The sequence below is a fragment of the Eulemur rufifrons genome, chromosome 7, assembly GCF_041146395.1.
Source record: "Eulemur rufifrons isolate Redbay chromosome 7, OSU_ERuf_1, whole genome shotgun sequence".
Taxonomy (NCBI): domain Eukaryota; kingdom Metazoa; phylum Chordata; class Mammalia; order Primates; family Lemuridae; genus Eulemur; species Eulemur rufifrons.
The window spans coordinates 74,592,796-74,617,256 of record NC_090989.1 but is presented as its reverse complement, the minus strand read 5'-3'; the positions used below and the strand labels follow the sequence as shown (position 1 = coordinate 74,617,256).

The window sequence follows — 24,461 nt, the reverse complement described above, 5'->3', positions numbered from 1 at the left end:
CCTTAGTGATTCCCTAATTGTGGACACACCCCTTCAGACTTCCCCATGCATTGAACATGAGCTTCAAAAACATTTACAGAAGACATGAAGATAGCAAAAGGGAATTGCAAAGCCAGAATGGAAAAACTAAATATTGGATATTAGAAAGCAATGCTTCCTGGAGCCTACCTGCAAATTCATATCAGAAGAGGGCTATGGCTTCCTGAGTCTGTCTGTGGTTCCTGATCTTCCTACACCGCTAGGGCCTGCCCTTCACAGATGCTTCTATCAGATCCTTTCCCTGAGTATCAGCCCCTCATCCGCAACTTCAATTTTCAGTCCTACAAGAGGAAATCTCAAAGACTTTTGGTATGAAAAGGAAAAATATTTAAGAAGATATATGTCACTCCCCATCTCCATGATTCAGTAAGCAAAATCTATCAAGGCAGGTCTGAGAACTTTGCATTCATATCACCTCACCACTATTGGCTATCCAAAGACCAAACAGTAGGTGCCTATACATGCATAATCAGAACATTCCAAAGAGTGAACTCTCCCAGAAGAGACAGTGATGTGTCTTAGAAAACAAAAAACAAATAAAAAAAATCTAACTTTCTTATTGAACCACAGGAAAAAAGTTTGCAGTAAGCTTAAAATATCCATTTTACTCTAGTTGCAATTAATCAAACATTCAGATGTCCAGCCACCCTAGAGTACTTTCCTCAAAACTCCAGAGTTATCTGATCAGGTATGGATAGCCAATGGCAAATCTTTGTCATCTGTGTGTATTACTAAGAATAATTAACATTTATTGAGTGAGTACTATATGCCAGGGGCTGTGCTTGAGACTTTTCATGCATTCTTTTCTTTAATCCTCCCCAAATCCTATGAGAAGGCACAATGATGCATTCTGGGTGTGGTTTAGGGTGCGGCTGGTTTGGTGCCCAAATCCTACCATTATTCTTCCTCTTCTCCAGAGTTCCCAGCCAAAAAGCGTATTCACCAAAGAATCAACAGCCAAATGGAAAAGAAAGTGCTGATATTATTAATGTCTGGAAGAGCCCACAAAGGAAAACTCTTACGAAATAAGATTGGAGAACACAGTTTAGGCCTGAGGCTTAGGAGAGTGAACGTTTTGTAGGCAGAGCAGACCTGGCATCTACTCACCCAGGCTTCAGCTTGAGTAGAGGCTGAAACAAAGCACAGCGTTGTCAGCCAGAAATGGAAAAAGGGTCTTGAAATTTGACCTTAAAATACTGCCGGTATGCCCTATGAACTCAGGTTCTGACCAATTCGATTAACACTCCTGCTCCCTGGAAAGAATCCAGTGAGGTCAGATAGACAGAGGAGTCTGATGTAAGGAAGGACGTGGAGTTGCCCCTCACTATGGAGCAAGGGAAATTAGTGAATACAGAGGCACACATGTGTTCCCAAGGTGAGCGTTCATTCACTAAGCAGGAAACCAAATCTTAATGAGGTTAAATATTTGGCCCACTAGACACATGGCTAGAAAGTGGTCTTTAAAGGCAAACTCTCTGTTTCAAAATCCTAAACTCCTAACAGTTGCCTAATAATACCACCTGTTAATCTTTGATTCTTGCTATGTGCTAATATATGGGACCTTAACCCAATCAAAAGTCTCCCTCATTATTTTGAGAAAACTCCAAGGGATATCTCTCATTTGTGTTTATGAACTTGGCTTGTATTCATCACATTATACCTGTCACTGCTTTGCTTTTCTGCTCCAGCATCTGTGAAGGTGTTACTACCTGTGAAGCTGCTAAAATATTTTTTCCATGGTCTCTGGAGACCTGTTGGGCTTCCCTGGGGTCCATCTTTACTTCTACCACCACCTAGAGGGGCCCAAAGAGTCTCATTAGAATCTGGAGTCCTCGTATACTGAATTCATGTTGGCTTCTATGCAGACACAGGGAGTATTCCCTCTTACAGTCTCTTTAACATGGAGTTCAAGGAAGTGCCACAGTGTCTCTGGGAGTTTTAGAAAATTTGTTCCTTCAGTTTCTGTTGGGAGAATCAGACATTGCCTACAGGATTGCCCAGGATGGCCATGGCAGACACAGTGTGTTACTCAGCCATTCCTTTCCATTTTGGTGTGTGACGTCTTGAACCAATTGCTCCTATAAATTATTTCTTGTGCCCACTCCCAAGTTTTCAAGATTTTATAAGACATTTCTGAATCCCATAGACAGACCAGCTTTAATTAAACCAGGGAGGCTTTTAAATATTAAAAAATGTTCCACTAATCTTTACAGAGAGTGATCACACCCTTCATTATTAATATGCAAGAAAGGAGGAAATAAATGTGAAGGGACCGCCTTGTTATTGGCCCTACAAGTGCTGCCAGCTCTCCTGTACATCATGCCAGGGGAGCATGCAGGAGGAAGCCCTGAGCAATAGCACTTCTCTTGGGTGTTTGTTGAGGATCAGACTTCCAACTTGCCAAATTCAACCACTGTTCATTTTTTTCTGATTTCTAATCACTCTATCCTTATAACGCTGACTTTCTCAGGATGCCTTACTGGATAAATTACCCACTTACCCAAAACACACACAATCAGCTCTCACCTCTGATGTCATCTGTGCTTCTCAATTAGAGATCCTTTCCTTCCTATCAGGTTTGTGTTCATGGAATGGAATCAACTCTTCACTGTCCTTAAACAGGGAAAAGAATATTATACAATTCTGGTGTTTGATTATCCAAGTTTCTAACTGCTGATCCAAAAACAAACAAACAAGAAATCAACAACCTAGATCTCTGGAATACCAAAGCAGCATAACTTATAAAAGGAAAGGTTTATTTAATAACTCCTTTCAATCCTCTCTTGCTAAGTGCCTATAATATTCAAACTCTCACCATGTAATGTAATGGTGAGCACATAGAGCTGGATAAGATACAGTATTTCAGAGAGTCCTAATAAGGAAATAGATAATACATGTACTGAATTCTCTCCAAAATAATTTATTTTGACACTTACCAATGGCATGAATAATTATAATTGATGGCAGTATGATACAAGGACCATAAAAAGATGTAAGGAGTGGCTTATTCCAGCTGAGGCAATAAGGAAGAATCTGGGAAATTTTGATTACACTTTGACACATGACAAGTGGAAAATAATGTTATTATAAAAAAAAAAAAAAATGTCAGGACTCAAGTCTTTGCAAGCGGCAAGTTGAATTTGGTGTTGTTTGACCTGCTGTCGAATTTGTTCAGAGAAAAAGTGCGTGATAAGCACAGACACACAGGGGATAGAAATGGAGAGCTTGGTTGCTCATGTCAAAAATTTCAGACTCCATTTCATAGGCAGTGAAGGATCTTTGGAGGGTTCTGATTTGGGGATCCCTGTGATTAGAAAATGACTTTCAAGAACTTATAATCAGTGTGGAGAATATAATGGGAGACAGATGAGAAAAGTGACAAGGAGAACAGCTGGGATTCTCTTTGACCGGCTTAGAGGCCAGGTGGACATGTGAAATCCTTGTGGCATCAGGATTGATGAATAACATCTATTTCTTGTTTTCTTCTTATAAAATATTATTGCAGAAAGTTGGAGAAATAGTGAATAAAATCAAATTAATCTATAATTCTTTAATTAGAAACACAGTAGTTTATATTCTTGTCTATTTACTTGCTGTCTTTTTTCTGTGTAACTTTGTGTGTGTGTGTAATTCATATTTTTGCAGGGTTAAGATGGCAATGCACATTTAATGGTGTTTTCTTAGCTTAATATCATATCATAATCATTTCCATAAATGTTAATTATTGTTTTAACTATTTTTTAGAAAAATGATAGAAAATTGAATAAAATTTCTTAACTGATTATAACAGTAAATCGTGTTATTAAAAAATTGTAAAAATAAAGGCACAAGGAAGAAAACAAAATGCGGCTATAATATCACCATTTAGAGATTAGCAGTATATTTTAAGCATAAAATACATTTAAAAAATTGACATGATAGGGTATAAAATGGTTTGGAACCCTTTTGTTTTTGCTTAATAACTCATTGTGAACTTTTTTTGCTTGTGATAAAAATCATTTAGAAGTATTTTAAGTGTTGCATGTTACATCATATAGATATACCATCATCTATTCATGCCTGACTATAATTATTTATTCATGCTTCAAAGCCAAAACTGCCCTCAAAGGCAGCCTATTTCTTAACGCTTTCATTACAAATCAAGAAAGAAAGTAGCCAAGCATGAAAATAAAGAGTTAGAAAGACACCAATAAAATGAACTTAAGAAGAGTAATAAGAAGAATCAAATAAAGATAAAAACAAATACCAATGGATTGGGAAACAGAAAAACAATAGACTTGTTCAATGAATAGATTTATCAAAGATAAACACTGGTCTTTGAAATTAGTAATCGATTTTGATTTTCAGCCTGGACTATGTGGATTCTTCTTTCAGCTCCGCTGACAACTATCCTGGGGGAAACATACCAAGTCTAGTCTCATTCCTGGCCTCACTTACTTCACTCCATCTCTGTGATTTTTTTAAGAATCTATAATCATGCACTTCATTTAATGGAGATCAAATAAATTTAATGAGCTTTTGCAAAATTAGGAGGTTGTTATTTCTACTTAAAAATATTTTAGCCTAAATTAAAATACATCTTGGGTAAGTCAGATCTCACATGATGAGAAATATAACTCAAATCCCCAAAATAGGCTCCAGAGTTATAAGTCCTTGCACAGGCTTTCAATTGGGGAAACTTCTAAAGCCTCTTACTTAGATTATTTTTATGAAGCTCAAAGAAAACAGATGAATATTCTTGCTTCATAGAAGAGGCAACTGAGAGTGGCTTAGTCAAAGCATCGTAACAGGAGTCTAATGTTAAACTTCTGCTTTCACATTTCTTCTCCCTACTGAGTGCCCCAGTAACTTGAGTGAGTTAATCTCTGTACCTTGGTTTCTTCAACTGTAATGCATAGCACAGGATGCTGTGCTTCCAAAATACTCTGAGAGACAAGAAAAGAAGGTATCATTTTGAAGAACAGGAACCATTTTTTATGATTTCATCTTACTTTCAATCTTGTGTTTCAATTCTTTGCAAGCCTAGCCTGCTGAAATTATAAAATTAATTTTGAACGGGACACTTAACAACCAGCAGGGTACAAGGGCACATTTGAAACCATGAAGGTGGTCCCTTGGTGTGATATCATTTCTTGCTAGTAATGTAATATCTTTATCTAAGTTTGGAAGCAATTATACCTAATTAATCTAAATAACAAATTGACTAAATAAAACAAAAACTTAAAAAAAAATATGATTACAGCTTCATAGTATTTCTCTACCACTTCAATTGAATCTTCCTCATTGAGATTATACTTTGAGATCAGGAAATATTATCTGAGGAATAGCAGTCATACCTAAATCTTTCCCACGTGTAGTTGCCAAAATCTCCTTTGTTTCTCAGTCATTCATTCAGTGAACATAACAACTTGCTTGATCAGCCACTTCATTAGATGCTTTGCAAGATACAAAACTAAAGTAGACATTGTTTCTACCATTGGGGCTTTTACAATTTATAAACAAGGAACTGAATAAAAAGTACAGAAAAAAAGAAACATGATTGTTCAGCGAAAGAATTTATCTGAACGGGGCAGGGATGCTTCTTTGGGACAGTGATCATTGAGCTGCATCTTGAAAGAATGTAGGATTGTGGGAGTTTTGTGGGATGGGGAAGGACATTGCAGATTGAAGTAGGCCTTGAAAGCTTTGTTCCATTATCCTAGGCAATGAAGGTATTTTAGATTCATGTCAAAACTTCTAGCATGACACAACCTGCATTTTAGGAATATTATTCTGGCCCCAAAGTGAGAGATAAGAGGCAAGAAGGTTTATGTCAGCGACACCTTCTTCACCAGCAGAAATGAGAGGGCACAGAGAGGAGTGACATTGTAGAGGGGAACTGAGAGGCCTGTGAGTCTTCATGTGTTTAAAAATCGCTACCAAAAGGAAGCTTTCTTTTTCATTTATGCCATTCCAGCGATGTGAGGCATACTTTGCTGGCATTGATTTGTCTTTATTTACCTTCTGTAAAGTAGCTAGCAGGTTCTGTACAAATGATATCTTCTTGGCATGTTGGATTGCTGAGACACTTTCTTCTTCCAGTAGGTAAATAAGCATGTCTGACTAAATCTGGAAAGGCTCCTTCCATGGCTGCAATAACGCTTTCCACAGAAGCCTTAGATTGGGCCATGTGCTTGTATCTTTGTAATTGTCATCCTTGTTGTAATAGACTAAAAATGTAGCACTCGCTCTGGAACATGCCCAACCCTCTGCTTAGCTGTGAGTTCATGCGGGAAAACATTACCACCTATCCCCACAGAGAGACTGGAAGTTTATTTTGCTACAAGATTGGAAGCAGACTTATGTTTGAGCAATTTAGACAAAATGGCTATTTTTAACCTTGGTATCATTTGAAATTTTTTTTTTGAATCATTTACAGGAAAATTGTTGCGGTTTATTTTAGGAGTAATCAGTTTTATCATGACTAGTATAACATTCTGAGTACAAATTAGTTATTTTTGAAGTTTGAGCTATGCTCTTTTGTAAGTTTTCTTTTTGTGCCAACTCTTAGTACTATGTAGTATTTACTGATTGACTTGGCTATATCTCTGTGAGATCTAAATTTAGAAATGAGCATAATAAAGATAAAATAGAAATATTTTATTTAGATGTTTGCCTATTTATTCCAAAAGTCATTTAGTTAGTACCTACTGTGGTTCAGGCACTGTACTAAATGGCAGGTGTGACGTTAACATGGCCCTTGCTCTTCAGGAGATTATGTTATTATGGGAGTTTAAGGCACACACACAAATATTCCTACAATACAGAATGTTATGAGTGTCTATAAGCAAAATACTGGAGCACAGAAGAGATAATATGAATGCCATTAGAAGAATGCAAAAAAAAAAAAAATTGCAGAGGATATGACATTTTAGATGAGTTCAAGGAATGAGTGAGATTCAAATAAGTAGAAATGGAAAGAACATTCCAGGATGAAGAAGCAACAAACGCAACAAAGTGCAAATGCAGAGTGTTTCCATGAAGGCAAGTAGAAAAAGCTTGAAGGGTTGCCTCTGCTCAACCCTCTTACAGCTGAGGAACCTTGGGCAAGTTGCCCAACTTCTCTTGAAAACTGAGATAATGATTGTCTTGAAGTGTTAATCTTTGCTTAAATGAGATAATGTCTGTAAAATCACCTGGTGCCTTGAGAATGCTTAATAAATATAGTCTAATGTTATTCTAAAGGAACACTTGTTTCCTTAAGGTGAATTATAGGGTGGTAGATGGAAGTGTGGAGTGTGGAGAGAGCTGAGATTAGAAAGATAGGAGGGACCAAATCATGTGAAAGTAAAGCTAATAGTTTAGATTTTATTCTGAAAGTAAACAGGAGCCATCAACATTTTAAGCAGGTCTGGGTTGTGGTCAGATCTATGTTCTAGAGAGATCAACCTGGGACAAGAAGGAGAGAAAATTGAGGGAGAGTGAAGCTAAGCATGCATTGGAAGGCTGTTGTAGTGATCCAGGTCAGAGAGGCTGAGGATTTGAACTCTGCCTTGGCTGTGAGCTAGAAGGAGGGAATGGACTCCAAAAATGTCATGTACATGCATAGATGAAATTGGCAGGGTTTGGGGCCCCCTAGAATGTGAGAATGAAAAATCTTGAATTATCTCGTAGTGAAACACTGCTGCCTGAAGTACAGGCAAATTTATATTTTCTTCTACAATAGCTCAAATGCATTTGCTTATTTGTCCAGCTGTTTGGAGTTGGAGAAAGCTAAATCTAACATTGAGAAGAACATGGCTATTTTCTGCTGCTAAGTCATTCATAGGCACGTGGGAGTGTAGAAGGAATTTAATTGTGCCATCTCTAAACACCTTGCTGTTTATTGACGGATCTTTGACTTCTAGGGAGAGGGATTTGAACCATCTGGTAGATTCCATCTTTATTTTATAAACCAAGAAACTGAACCCAGAAATGAGAAGTGACCTCTCTAACAACCAGACTGTGCAAAGCACCCTTGCCAGGACTCAAACCCAGGTTTTTACATTATCAGCCCATTGCACTCTTCTTTTTACTCCTCTTAATTCAGTACATTGCTGAAGAATATAAGCAGACATCAATAGGAGATAAGGAATGAGCATTAATTTTATCCACCTCCATCTACATGGAGATAAATAGTCTAGTTTTCCTTTTAGTGCTTAAATGCCAGTTGAAGGTCAATCAAATAGAGCTAAAACATCTTGAAATTTATATGTAAATCAACAGTAAAAAATTGGTTGATTTATGAAAGAATATATTTACAGACCTACAAGGACACATTGCTGGAGTGAAGTCAAGCAAAATGATTTTGATTTCTTAGTTTTGATCACAAATTCATGGGGACTTGTTTACAAAACGATGAATCACAGGCTACAAATTAGCATTAGGCCAGGGATCAATGTACATGAATAGAAAATGTTAATTCCCCCAATTTGAGGTATAATTAGCAATAGAAATATTATTTAAAAAAGCTTTAACATTAAAATCCTCTGCTATTGACAGTGACTCATCATTCATCCTTTTTGCTGGGGAACAAAGTATTGTACAGAACATAATTCTAAATTATTATACTTAGATTTTTAAGGGAAGTTTAAAAGTAATTTTGGATGTTAATCATTGTACATATTTTCCTTCCATCTTTAATATTAAATAGTACGTTTGGGAACTATTTCAGAATATCTGGATTTGGATCATTATTATAAATATAGAATCACAGAATTTTAGACCTGGAAGTGTTCTTAAATACAATCTACTATTTGTGATCCCCTATGTGATGAAATGTATTTAGTGTGGTCATGAAAACTTCAGTAGGATAGGAATAATGAATGCAAACCTACTGGGAGCCTGTAGTCTAAAAGTGGTAGAATTATATATCTTATCCTTAAGAGTCTGAGAGTATTTAAATGTAGAAGGAAGTTTAAAAAAATAAACCAACTCATAGAAGCAGAGAATAGTACTGTGGTTGCCAGAGGATGGGGGAGGGGAAAATGGGCAGACATTTGTCAGAAGGTAGAAACTTTCAGTGATAAGATGAACAAGTTCTGGGGATCTAATATATGGGTGATGGATGAGTTAATTTGTAATAATTATTGCACAATACATATGTATATGAAATCATTATGTTGCACACCTCTAATGAATTTCATCTTTATATGTCAATTAAATATTTTAAAAGTTTTTAAAATTTTTAAAAACGAGCCAAATGCAAATTGCAATAAACATTGCTGTCTGGATAAGAGAAGAAAACAATGAACTGACAAAAGAGATCTGAGTTCAAATTCCAGGACTGTCACCACCCTGGGTTAAGTTTCTTATTCTGTTGTTGTTTTTCTTTTGCTTTATTACTTTTTTTTTTTTTTCCACTTTGGTCATCTCATTTGTAAATAGGTGATCACTATGAATGTTTCTCTCAGATCTGAGCTATGATATTTGATTCTTCCATTGCCAGTATGTTACTGTAAGCAGAGTTCAGGACAGGCTGAGCAATGAGCCGTTCAAGTTAATTCAGAAAATCGAACATATAAATTCACTCTCATTTTAACTAGTATTTTATCTTAACAAGTGATTTTTAATGAGCATTACTAAGTGCCAGAGAGTGTGCAAACCACATTAAATGTTTTTGCTCATTAAATCTTTCAACTCTGTGAAGTAGGTACTATTTGGTCTTAGCAACTTCTTCACATCATAGGATATTTTTGTCATGTATCTAATAGGAAATTTAAGCAGCCTTGCTAGTGTTACTGTAAGCAGGATGTGAATCCAAGACAGCCATCTGCAAGCGTTACCAGAGCATCTCTCTTGATGAGAAAGCTCATTGGCCACACATGTGCCTGCCATGACCAATGATGCACCCTCCTGCCCAGGGTAACCAGTATCACTAGGCTAGCGACAGGTCTTAGGAAGTTTACATCATCTCTATATTTTTAAAGTTACTAAATGTGAAAAATATCATGACCTCAGTGTTCCCTTGCTGAGCCAGATTCGTAGCATTACCACCACCTGCTCTTCCAAAGGTTTCCATTTAATGCAGGTTTAAAAATAAGGACTCTAAATTCCCTCTTGCTTTCTTTAGAGAAAAAGGTGTAAGTCTGGTTGGAGTGTTTAAGAAATTCCAGGGTGATGCAGTGGAAAAGACCGTGTCTCAGTTTTGCCACATGACCTTGGGCAAGTCAACTGCACAGGCATTCCATTTCTCCATCTCTAAAACATGGTGGTTGCATAAGATCGTTTGGTTGGAGGAGAAGGGACATGGATAGGATTATATGTCAGTTAGTTTGTTGATCTATAAAATCCATACAAAACCTTTAAAACCTAAAATATGCAATATTTGGTAAACATGTATTGGCTAACAAACTGCTTAAAACAGGTAGTTTAAAACCAATCCCTCCCTGCCTGCCTGCCTGCCTGCCTGCCTTCCTTCCTTCCTTCCTTCCTTCCTTCCTTCCTCCTTTTCCATCCACAGGTCCTAGGGATGCAGTTGTGAATAAAGTAGCTAGGCCTCTTTTTTCTTGGAGCACGCATTTTGGTGGGAAAAGAAAGACAGTGACAAATATCCCAATAAGTAATTTAAAGTGAATAGGGGCCATGAAAAGAATACAATGGGAAAATGGATTTCAAAGTTGCTAGTGGGTTTTCTATATTTTATAGAGGGTGGTTAAGATGAGTTTCTCTGAGGAGGAAACATTTGGTTGAGATCCAAAGGATGAAATGGAGTCAGCACTGTTCGGTGGGAAGAGCATCACAAGCAGAAGCCACAGCAAGTGCAAAGGGACTGAGGAAGGCGTGTGCATGGCCTGTCTACAGAACAGAAAGAAGGCTAAGTGTCTGGAGCCTGGGGAACACAGAGGAGAGTGGAAACAATGGGATCAGAGAAGTGGTACCAGCCAAGCCATGCATAGCGTGCTAAAGGCTTTGGTTTTTATTCCATGTGTATTTGAAAATCACTGAAGTGTTTAAAGTAGAGGTATGATGTGTTTCACATTTTTAAATTATTAGTCTAATTGCAATGATTTTAGGAAGTAAGAGTAAATAGAAAAATAAAAAATAAAATAAATTAATAAAAATAAAATAAAATAAATAAAAAATAAATAAAATCAGAGAGATGAGTTAGAAAAATAAAATGAGTACCACGATGCAGAGAACTGGAGTATCCAGAAGGCTTATTGGAAGAAGTGGAACTTGAATGCAAATCTGGTTTGAATGCCTCCAGTAACAGGCAACCTATTATCTTTTCAGGCAGACTTCTCTATTTTTAGACACCTTTCTCTCTCATAATATATATGCTACAATCTATCACAGTACACATACAGTGCTGGATAAGAGTTATCTCTCCCATGTTTGCCCTGTAGTGTTCATGCATCAGTCCTAGATCCAACCCTTGGGGTCACACAAAATGACTCAAAAACCCTAATTAAAATCTACTGAGTGCATGGAGACTGAACATTCTGATTTTCGTTCATTAGTCTAATTGTGGACAGCTTCGTACAGAACAGCACCATTACTCCTTCCCCACAGCCTAATTACTGTAGGTCTACAATTCTTGTGACACATATGCTAGAATTGTGCTATAATTAACGTGTTATTCTGCTTTGCCTATTTGTACCTACACAGTGAAAGGGAGCAGAGTGTTGGGTAACTTAGGCTTGGTCAACCCATTACCAATTATCAAGTCTTGCCAGTTTCCTGAGGAAGAAGTATGTTCCCTAAGCTAAACCAAGTGGGTTGGCCTTAAATGATTTTGGTCACACAGCAACCAGAAGACAGCTTGTACAAGATGAAAGAGGTCATGGTTACAACCATAGGGAGGCTGACCAGGCTCTGGGATGCTAGGGAGTTAAGCAAGAGGCCTAAGAATTTGTCCCAGGACCATATAGCTGCAAGAAAGGTATCTTGGAAGACCAGGTAGGCAATGGCTCAGGACTACAAATTTTTGGAGATAATTAACTGATAGAATTGTCAAATATTTATACTGTGTAAGCCAGACTGTCTTCTGCTTTTTGTCCTTTGTTCTCTTCCAATTCACCTTTAGTGTTGGTAAAGTAATTTTGAACAATTCTATCTCATCTCAGCTGTTTTCAAGGGAACCAAGACATGGACTATGGAACCACATTTGTCCTAGAACATTAAAGGAAAATACTTCATCTCTGGGTTTTGGCATTCTAGGGGAAGGAATCAGCAGAAGTCCCAAAGCACTTGGTTGGATTCCAGGGGAAAGAATTCAGTGATCCCTTCCTCTGTTTTTTCCAGTTAAATTTTATGCTTTGATTCTGATACTTTATGATTTTTTTAAAAAGAAATAAAGACATTTCTCTTGCATTCTCACTGTCTTGATCCCTCTTCTAAATAGATGCCATATTTAAGTTGTTTTCTTTTTTTCTTTGAGACAATGTTTCCCTCTGTTGCCTGGGTCAGCATGGAGTGGTGTCATTCTAGCTCACTGCAACCTCAAACTCTTGGGCTCAAGGAATCCTCCTGCCCTAGTCTCCTAAATAGATGAGTCTACAAGTGCACACCGTCACACCCAGCTAATGTTTCTATTTTTTGTACAGACAAGATCTTGCTCTTGCTCAGGCTGGTCTCAAACCCCAGGGCCTCAAGCCATCCTCCAGCCTCAGCCTCCCAAAATGCCCATCCTGTTAAGTTGTTTTCAAAGTGTTGTCACCAGGCCAGAAGCAACAGCAGTATCTTAGAATTGTTAGAAATGCAAATTCTGAGACCCCGGCCAGACCTTCTGAATGTGGCCCTCTTGGGATAGCTCCAAGCAACTTCTGTTTAACAAGCCCCTCCAAGGTGACTCTGATGCACATGAAATTTCAAAATTCCCTGCTCAAAACGGTCCAAAAATGAGGAACTCAGAAGAGTCCCACACTTCTCCTGTGAGGTAGAACAGAAATTCCTGCTGCGTCCAGTGAGCTAGAGGTAGAGCTAAGGTTAGAAGTCAGTTCTCTTGGGTCCCAGGCCATGACTCTTCCCATTGCATCACGCTCTGAGCCTCAATCTTTGTGAAGAACTACAATCCTAAAGGTAACTTGGAACATTATCTTTCTTTTAGTTTTGTAGGTTTACCAAGCTAAAAGAGTATATGGGTAATTTCACGTTTAGAATTTTAACTTAAGAGGGTAAGCAGAGATGTGCATATAAATATGGGCACACAGATACTCACTGAAGGATCATTCATGATAGAAATTTTTTAAAAAAATTAAGAAACTGGGAACAACCTAAATGATCAACAGTGGAAAACAATCAATAAGTAATTTCATGATATATCCAAATATTCTGATATAATATATCCTTTGAAAATCATGTTGTCAAATGAAACTTACTGATATGAAAAAATATACATGCTATAAAAGTACAAAGCATAATATAAACTGTATATTTATAATAATCTTGATGTTTTAAACAAATGTGACTAGAGATTATATTAATAGAATAGATGTGTGTTTAAAAATGGAAGGGAATATACCAACATTGTAAAGGTAATTATCACTGAGTAATAGTTTGATGGTGACTTTTCCTTCTTGCTTGTCTTACTTATTCAACATTTCTTCAACTAATTAATTTTTCAACTTTGTTATTCATGCTTAAGCACATGCTTGCCAGTTTTTTATTTTAATATCAGCACTCAACTGGATGGATAAACTCTCAGGCAAACCAATCTGTCAAAGCTCTGTGTCCTCTATTCTCATCTGGGATATTAATCCATGAGTGTGAAATGATTTATAAGTGTAAAGAACTCTGACTGTTTTAAGACCATTATTAAATGTGATTATTAACTATGAAGTTTCTTGTTTTCAGTCATATGTCTTAGCAATATTTAATACCATAAGAGACAAAGTTGGAATTTTATTTTTCACCAAACAAATCCCAAGTTGCTGTGTTTTTGCATATTTATTTTTCACTTATACAACAGTTAGAGGCAACTGTTTGGGGATTATCAAGAGCTTTCCTTTTATGATCCCCCTAATCAATCCTTTTTACCCAACATGGCTTAGCCAAAGTTAAGAGGGATGTTTCGTTTTTATAGTTTTCAAGAAATAGTATATAGAAACTGGTTTTAAACATCAAATGACAAGAATTAAAATAATAGTTATGATAAATGTTTTTATCAGGAGAGATGCTGATTGTCTCCAGGTATACTTCATCCATACATTTATATTCCTCATTAAAGGGAGAGAGAGAAAGGGAGAGCAAGAGAAAGACAACTGTAGGCTACTGGGAATGAATTCATTCATTAATTCCAAAAATATTTATTGAGTGCAAACTCTGTGTGAGGCCCTGTAGTAAGCATTACTCTAAACACATCATGAAGTTTACAGTTTTAACAGAGCTTATAAAATTATTAGACATTAGACATCAGAACTCTAATAAAAGTAAAAAAAAAAAAAAAGATTAGACCAGAAGAGAGCTATAGGCCAATAATCCTGAGCATTCAGAAGAAGAATGTGCGTTTACACTGAAACTAGAAATTATGTTTGGAATTTGGAGTTGGGGAGATGATGAACAGGAGGTCTTTCCAAAAGAAGAATAAGCAAGGACTTTGGGGTGGGAAATGATGTCACACAGAGAAGAACAGGCAGTTTTCTCCTTCTGGAGAATATACACTCCTTAGAGTGCCATTTTGAGGTTTACCAAGCTAGAACAGCGTATATAGTACTTAAGCCCTCAGTTAATGGTAACTCATGATTGCCACACCTTGAGTACATCTACCTACTTTGAGAAGAGGAATACAGCTCGGCCACCCTGAGGACCACTTCTGCCCATCCACATGTTCCCCAAAACTCCAAACCCCACCAGCCAACCAAACCAAAACACCAACTCAAGAAATGTTGGAAAATAATATATTGTGTTAGAGTAGGTTTTCTTGAAGAGGCCATAGAGTTCCCATAGCCCTTTGTACACTGAAAGTCTCAGAAATCTTCTTACTCCGGATCTCTTTCCCCCAGTGTCCTCTGTGTGATGTGCTTCACCCTTTCCCCAAGAGTTAGCAGCGATGCAGTTGGCTCCCCACTTTGAAGCAGAACTTTTTACCCAGGAAATATTCCCAGGGCCGTCTGGTGAATGAAAGCATCCATTTTCTGCAGGAGAGAAGCAGGAGAGGTAGGAAAGGGGAATGAATGGTAAGCAAACAGAAGTTTCTCCTAAGATGTGCTAGGCAGGGACCCAAGGGCTTGTGTTATGTTACTTATTAAATCTCCCTCCTGGGAGTTGGTAGGGCCGAGACCCAAACCCACCACTCTCTTACTCTAGATCACTTATCTTTTGTATGACAGTAAACTGCCTAGAAAATCAGGAGGGAATCTGAAGAGGACAGTGTTAAGGGGACAGAATGAGGAATGATAGTTTGAGGGCAGAAAATTTAACAAGAAAATGCTGTAACAAAAAAAGTATTTGAAAATTGATTTCTTTTAAGTCATTGAATTACTGATAGGTGGTCATCTGTGACCTTCCAAAGGATGGAGATGAAGGAGGAAAGGTGATAGGGGAGGCCAGTGAAGGAGCAGAGGTCCATAGTTCTGATGGCTTTTCCAGGAGCTCTGATGCTAAAGAGAGACTGGTTTGGCAGGACAACAGTGCTGAGGAACAGTTTGTCACTGCTGCTTAAGATAAGAACTTCTTTGTGAGCCAAGGGAAGAATTCAGTCCATGTGAGGCAGTGGTTCCCAGCTTTGGCTGTAAGAAAGAAATCACTTGGGGAGATTTACAGAACACCAATGCCCACCCCTACCTTAGATCCTCTTGTCATTGATTTCAGGTGAAGCCTTGGCTTCAGCATGTTTCTAAAGCTCCCCACGTGATTCTAATGTGCAGTCAGGGTGGAGAACCCTGCTCTACAGGGGCTGAAGAATCAGAGGAAAGTGGAAATGATAATAAAAAGTGGCAAATATTAATGAGCAACATAATCAGTAATTTTTATCTTTATACGAGAATTTAATACATACCAAATGTATCTATGTAAACTAAAAATAATTGTTTTTAATTTTTATTTCAGTAGTATTCCTGATGTTAAAAATTGTTTAAAAGAGAATGTGACAAAATAACAGATGTCTTTGGGTAACTGTATATAGGTGGAAGTTTTTTTCTATTCTTTTCTATTTCCTGATTCTTTCAAAAACAGACTTAGAATGAATGTGCTAATTTTATACTCAGACAATGTAAATAAGAAACAAAGCAAAAATCTTCATGTTGAATCATTTTATGTATTATATAGAAATATATACCTATAATTACATGATAATTTGAGAGTTGTTCATATAAGAAAAGACCTTTTAAACATAACTATTCAAACAAAAAATTTTGCCATAGACTATAAATTTCCATTTGCCTGTTTAAATAAAAAGTCCATTCACATGGTCGTGAAATGCCAGTGACCACTGAGTACTTTGTGTTTATTCTTTTCACTCACCACAATGCCTGGAGGTAGGTGTTTTCAGCAGCCCCATCTCACAAGTGAAGAAACAAAAGCACAGATGGGTTCTTTAACTTGCCCAATATCAAGAAGCCGTGAAACGGCAGAGGTAACATTTGATTCAGTCTTGCTCCCTGGCTTAGACAGGAAGCTATACTACCTGGTACTAATGTGCCCACTTGAGTTTTGGAAACCATGAGAGCACCCACAGGGGTCAGTACTCATGTCATCAGGAAATCTTACCAACTTATTTTAATGGCAAAGCAGGTACCTACGCTATGTTTGTTGCCAGGTACAAGTCACCTTCTAACTTGAAAGAATCATAAAGAGATCCTCAATCTACAATAGTTAATGAATCTTAAATTCATCACACATTGCATATTCAGTGCAGAGAGTTAAAATGATTTTCTACTTCAATAACAACAATCCCAGGAGGTGGCAGTGATCAGTCCTCATTAGCCCTCACTTTAGTTTAATAGCCATTAGTAACAAGAGAGATAAGTTTTATAACTGCTAATTGACCCTTCAAGAAGCCTTTGAAGCTCTCCTACTAGTTTAGAACCTCTTTGATGTCTTGTGTTAGCTAAAGTGTACCAGCAAAAACCTGGGGAAAATGTATATTAGAGAAATAAATGCAGGTACCAAACTTTTGCACTATATGAGCAATTGCAAAACTGTGGTTTAGTAACTGTGACCAAAATGAACCTGACCAGTACATGACCATAAAGAACTCCCCAGATTGCTCAAAAATTTTTCTGGGGAAGTACTTAAAAAGATTTAGACTGTGTTACCACTCTATTTTCTTAGCATTAGGAAAAGAGGAGAAAACAGCCTACATATTTATAGTGCTATATAGCTTTCACAACTCCTTGGCTCCACATGACAATTCTATAAGTAATTGGAAGCTCAGAGAGGTAAAATAACTTGCCTAAGGTCACCCTACCAATGAGTAGAGACATTGGAACTCAGACAACTAGTGCAAGGTACCTTTCACTCCACCATAGCTGCCTTGTTAATTTATTCTACTGTTGAGTTGGAGAAGTTGAATTAGAACAAGCAGGGAGAGGAAGCACAAGTCTAGTCATGGATGATATGAGGAGAAAGGGAAGAGATTTTAAAAAAGCGCACCAGTCCTGTTTGCATTCTAGTTAAGCTCTGTGTTGACCGATATCCAATCAAAAGCCAGACATCATAATAACAGCATAAAATCATATGAAAGAGTCTGCAATTTGGCTCAGGAATTATTCCAAGCTTGTTTCCCACCCATTTTCTACTGCCTTCTTTTATTACTGGCTCTACATAGTCTCAACATCATTTAGAAGGTGTGATTTTGGGAGATGGCAAAAGAAGGAAGTCTTAGGGAGGCTGGTATGCTAAGCAAGTTACAAAGAAAGCACAATCAGGCTCAAGGTCTCTGACAGGGACTCAGGCTATGGCAGTGACTGGGTGTCAAGGATGAGACAGAAATGGGCACAATATCAGAGTTAGACTGTCAATGAGTGTCCCTCGAGGTAATGCCCCAGTGAACTGAACTAGATCCAGATCATCTACATGGCTAAAGTCAGGGTTGATCCTAGAGCTCTGAGGAGAGCTGGGTCTGTACATTGTAGGTGGGTTAGCTATCGCAGAAGCTGGTGACAGGAGAGGCAAACACAAGAGTGCAACACCATCTAGGCAGGCTTCCCACTGTGGAGAGACCATCCCTCCTGCAAATGTCCTCATTGTTTATGCAACAAGGAAATCCTTCATGATTTGTGATTGTGATTCTTTTCTAAAACTTTTCTTTTAAGGCTTCCAAATTTAAGCTTACATTTCACTTTAGCATTATTAAAATAAAAAAGAATAAAAAAGTGATACTGCCCGAGGGGAGGAAGTGCAAAGAACTAGTATCTACTGAGCTCCTTCTGGCTGTGGATGGTGACCAGCTGTCTGTCATCTCCATAGATGGTAGAGCAAGGTCATGTGGGCTCAACACTTGTTTCAGAAATACCATATAGGTATAAATGTTCTTTTTAAATATCAAGATTATCTGGACATTGCCAGATTTCTAAGGATAAGATACTGTTCCCCAGAGTCAAAGAAATGCACTTTTTAGTGGGGTAATGGGCATTCTTGGTAAAAGAGGAAACTAAGAGGGTTAGGAGAATGGAGAAAAGAGGTGACCAGCTTAAGAGCACTTAACCTGCGTTAGGTTGTATACTGGCACCTGAGTGTTAGGAAAGATTTAAAATCCTGTCCCAGCAGAAGGTCACTGGTAGAAAGTCTTCTAGAGGAAAACAGAGTGGGCTGGATAGAAGACTACACCTTTGAATAGTGTACAATTGACTTTGCCAAGGGGAAGCAGAGAAATGGCTTGGTTTCATGATAACAATGCCTAAAACCAGAATAATAGAGTAGATGGCCTCTTACAGCCACTTCCACTTGCCTGATTTTATATGCAAAATCCCTCCTCTTTTATCCCCCAGAACATTGGAAAGCTTTCAAAAGACAAGTAATTTTAGCACATTCTGTGTTTTTTGAGAATTGCGGATGAAAGAGGCACATAAATTTGTTATTATTACTTACGTGCAGTAATTTTAGTTGGATTTCCCTGGCATACCTTCTCCTTTGTAATATTTTTCAAGGAGTATGAACATGTGTGAGTGTGTGTGTGTGCGTGTGTTTAAGTGGCTTTGACCCTAAGGCTCTCTTTGATTTATAGGCAGCTCTATAAGTTATGCTGTGGTGGTTTCAGAGCCTGTTTGTTCTGGCATCCCAATAAAGCCTTGCTTCCCATGGCAACTCCAGCCTACGAAGCAAAGCCTAAGGGAAAACACAGTTTTCGTTGCCAGAATGAGGCAATAGCACTTTTAGGGTGCTATTTTGTTGGGTGGTATATTATTTCTGAAGCAACCCCACTCATGGAAGACTAAAAAAGCTTCACAGTCTGAATATTACCATAGGAAGCAGCAATCTCAGTTTCCCTCAAATAAGTTGAGTGATTCCATGTGAATTTATTTAGTTTTGTGGTTTTTCAGTTTGACATCTGCACAGTGGCAATTTTGTAGGGCATGGCCCCAATAAGTAGGTCCAACAAATGAGTGTTCACTTCTAAACATCCTTCCCATGAATATTCTAGTGTTCAAAGTTTAACTTTAAGGTCAATCCTCTGATGTTCCCCCCTGTTTGCTTTTAAAAGAAATCTGTGTTTTTCAGCCTCGAATACACATCAGAATCACCTGGGAAGCTTTCAAAAACTACCAATGCTCGGACTCCATCACTAGAGATTCTAGTATACTGGTAGCATGAGGCAGGGCTTGGGAATCAATAGTTTTCAAAGCTCCCAGGCTACTTTAATGTACAGGTAATGTCAAGCACCACTGGTCTAGTTCAATCCCTTTGAGACCCTGAGAGGGAAATAACTTCCTTAAGGTCATTAAGCAAATAGGTTATCTTTGGACCACCCATGTTGAGTTGACTTGTGGTTGAATAAAATGCCTATGCAGTTAATTGTGCTCTGTTATTATCTATATAATTTTCTTGCTATTCACATAGTAAATCGGGTAATCTGTGGCAATTGAGTCCCCAAATACAGGGTGTTGACTTTCATTGCTTTTTGCAACAATCTGCATCTGCCAGTTTGCCATAGGAGTATGACTATGGTAGAGAGAGGAGGAAAAATCCTATGGAGGCAGACCATACTGCCACAAGGACATCTCCTGACAATATGTGCCTTCCATATTGCAGAGGTGACTTATTGGTAAACAGCACTCAACTGATTTATCCTTAGTGTGCCCTGTTGAAGAAAATGCTCTAGTGGGCTCTCTACACTCCTGCAATAACTTTTTGAGGGTTCAGGTAGGTGTACACGTGTCACAAAGTGTGAGACTTTGGCAACTTTCTAAGCAAACTAGTTTATGATTATGCTGACCTTGTGTCAAGAGCTCTCAGTTTATCACTGTGTTTGAAACCCAGAAATAAGAATACATTTCAGTTTTTCTTGTTGCTTCTAAATGATATCTACTAGAAAATAGAATCGTTTTTGATAATGACTTCTTTTTCTACCTTTAGCATGTATTTTAATAATTTTCTATTAATAGATTTATTTCAACACTATAAAACCATAACTCAATGTCTAGATGTAAGTTTTTATATGTTTTCCTTTGATTTTTCTTTTATTAAAATATCAATAAATCATTTAGCTAAAATTACTGTTAATGCAATATGAGTGAATTTGGTTTAAAGTAATTTGGTTTAAATTGAGAGTTTGTAAGATTGATTTTATACACATACATATGAATAAAAATTAGTGGATTTCTAGGACTATAATTGTGTTCAGATGAAGTACATTAGCCGTGGCTGTTTAGGGGCTCTTTGCTTCTAAAGGGAAATCGATTAGGGGTACAGGAAGGGTGAAATAGAAGTGTCAAGAAAAGAGGATTTACATTAACACTTGGCTTCTTTTTGCCTCCATCAATGCTGTTCCCCTTCCTCCAACACACACATACTTTCAACAAAAAAGAAGGGACTCCCTAGAACTTCTACCCTTGTTGACAATATTGTCTCTAACTCACTTTACCCCAATCTTTTGTCTTCTATGTCCAAGTAACCTGTATATTTCTACATACAAAGATATGACTATTTAAAGAGTTATGCCAGATTCCCATCTCACTGAATGGTAGAGCTAGAAGGACTCTTAGACAAAATATAGTATAAAATCTTTGTGTTTTTCCTACCCTACCTATCTGCTCCTGATGACAGATGAAGTCACTGAGGCTTAGGGAAGTTAAATGATTTACAGTCACACAGTAAAATTAAATAATAAAGCTGACTGAAAAACTAGGACCTGAAATCCCCAATCCAAGACTTCTATTTATTTTGCTTTATAAAATTAAATAAATCACAAGATAAGGCAATAGTTCTAATATGCTCTTAAGAATTGCATTATGTTCCTAATACATGTATGTTAATCCTATGTACATAAATACATTTGTTTAACTCTTGATTATCCACACTAATAGAGGCAATAATCACTTTGATAATCATTAGTCATTGAGATTACAACAAAGAACATTAGAGATTAAGGTACATCTAATATCACTCCTCTAGCATGTCTATCAATAGGGAAGCATAGACCTACAGAAGGCAAGTGAATTCTCAAAATCACTCAGATGGTAAGGAAGACTTAATAGTATGAGCAAGTACTTTCATTTTATTTTAGGCTCAATAGTTTCAGAATTTTATAGTAAATATTGTTAACATTAGGAATACCAAAGATAACACAAGAGAAAAAGAGAAAACTTTTAACAAAAGTTTAAAAAGTGTGATTTTGAGGTATCTTAGTGTCTCAGACAAATACCCTGTTCTGTCAACCCAACCAACTGTCAAATGGGGTATTAGAGTAGAGGACCTTTACTGCTCTGTTTTTTTTCCTGAAAGGCTTTCTTTCCTATGAAACTAGCAGCTTTGGGGACCAATCAGTTGGCTATGATTGCCATATGAGGGGATGGGGAACTCCTTATTAAGCCATGCTCTAGCTCAGAGGTGTTTTTGCCACGTAGAGAAGGGCTACAGAACAGCAGCTGGACAACAGATTTAATCTCTCATGTCCATGGACGTGTGTGGATTTTCCCTTTTGCTCCTCTAGCTAGAGGATGTGTGAGTCTCAAAAATATAAGAAGGAGAAGTGAAGAACAAGAGAAACAACCAAGATTAAAAAAATCTTACACATCATGCACATAATCATTTTATGGTGAATGTTTTGTATCCCTAAAAATAAAGAGGGCATTCTAGAATAGGCCTCTCTGTGAATAGCCTCTTTGAAGGAAAACGGCTACAAAAAATGCACATTATTTCCAAATTATAACTTTCTGTGTTCTCATAAGCTCAATTTATCAAGAGTGATGAGAAAATACTTTCTAATTTTCATGCCAGGGGTGACTTGGGCCCAGAGCTCTTGAGAAAGGAAGGTAGGTGTAGCCTAGTTTGGGTGACCGGTTCTTCATGGGGTTTTAAATGGCTTCAGGGGAGAAAGTGCAGATGGTAGTAGCCCCACCCAGAGTGACTGAGCCCTCTCAGAACTTACACTTTCTAATGAGTGCTCTGGAAGGAAGGGCCCCCCAGGGGACCTGCAGAGCAGCTTTAGGGGTCAAAATGCCTCTACTGTGCTGCTGGCTATTCTTTCTGGCACAGATGAAAAAGCACTTACAACACTGCATGAAAATAAGATACCCTTGCATCATATTCCTGTCCTTAGAGCCTGTTATCAATTCAAGGAATTGCATTTTCAGTATTCTGAATACTGAAGGTAAGAAAAATTGGTGTTTTTTGCTCCTAAGGGCTGGAAGAATTTTTGACTCAGGAGCCAAACTTGTCTCCCTATTGTAAATGGCAGGGTGAGTGTAGTTGTTTGCTTTACGTTAGGATGACAAACTGTGCATACCTTTCTGAGGTGAGGTCTGGGTGTACTGGGGTGTGTCCCAGAGGAAGTTAATGTTTAGAGCTTTATTTTGTGTGTGTGAACTATTCAGTTTAATTATACCCATGCTGCTAACTTGCTTTTTATTATTACTCTTATTCACTTTAATACTCCCTTCCCTTGGCTAAGCATAGAGAAAAGATTCGTTTATTATTTGAACAGCTTCAAATTTATGATGCCCTATTAGTTTGCAAAGCTGGAGACTCCACTGTGAAAATGCTGTAATAATACTCAGGGAAGATGAGCTCTAATCCAGCTTCTAGCTCGGGGCAGAGGAGCTTTGGAATTGCTCAGAAATTAAAGGCACTTCACTGACATGAGGGAAGGAAGGGATAAAACAGGGCAGGAGGCGGGTGGGAACTGGGGACCGGGAGCAAGATCAGAGGAGCAAGACTGACAGTGCATATGTCTCTGTTCAGTTTTAAACTGGTGAGTTGAAAAACACATTATACATTGACATCCCGAGAACAGCAGCTGTCAAAACTGTCAGTCAGCAGGAGATTGATTCCTTTCAATTCCTTGTTGAACCAAGAAGTTAAGAAATGGAAAAGATCTATGAGGCCATGTGATGTACTTTAAGTCCCTCTGCTTTGGAAAATTTATTCGTTAAAGTCAGTGTCTGAGGGAAAAAGAAAAGTTTATTATCATTTTGTATTGACATAATGGAAAATATGAGGAAGAACAACATCTATTCGTTTATTCCATTATTTCATTAATTTATTCAACAAACATCCTCCCATCCCATCCCCACCGTGCCAGGCCAGGTTCTGTGTTCCGATCATGCACAGATGTGATAAGTGCTAAATGCTGGTGATCCGGAATTGGTAAGACTCAATCCCTGTCCTCAAGGAACTCACCATCCCTCTGCAGTAGCCCTGAGAGCCAACCATACAGCTGTGCTGTGATTGGCGCACTCACTCACAAGGCGCCTGCCTGCGACTGAAGTAGAAACCAGTAACTAACAGGATGCTACTATTTTACCTGGCAGCTGCAAGACACAGCTAGGTACTATTTTGCCAACGTCATTAAGTAAATGAAGGAATAGCCCTGAGTTCCACGTCTGCTGATTCTCCACTTTTGTTGATTGTGGTTCCAAAGCATGAGCTGTAGAAAGAAAAGGTAAAGGCATCTTATCTGGAGGAAGAGAGACATTACATTACACTGTCTTATATTTTGTTTCCTATAGTTTCTGCAAGCCTGTATCTCAATTTCTCTGCCACTAAAATAGAACAGATTAATATCTAGTTTCATCACAAAGCATAAAAATGAACTAATATGTATTCTGAAGAGCCTAAAATGTCTTTAAAATTATCTGAAAAGATGCAATTGATCATCTTAACAACATGATGGACTCAGAATTCAGTGGTCCTCAAATTTTAGCATACATCAGAATCACTTGAAGGGCTTCGCAAAATAGATTTCAGGCCCTACCCCCAGGATTTCTGATTCAGTAGGTAAAGGGTGGGGCCTGAGAATCTGCATTTCTAACAAGTCTCTAGGTGACACTGCTGCTGCTGGTCTGAGAAACATACTTTTAAAA

The 24,461-nt window shown here is 37.8% G+C and overlaps 1 pseudogene; it reads left to right on the top strand.

Moving 5' to 3' along the window:
* The window catches only part of LOC138385752 (Y-box-binding protein 1 pseudogene), a 92,886-nt pseudogene that overhangs the window by 37,513 nt on the left and 30,912 nt on the right, over positions 1 to 24,461 (top strand).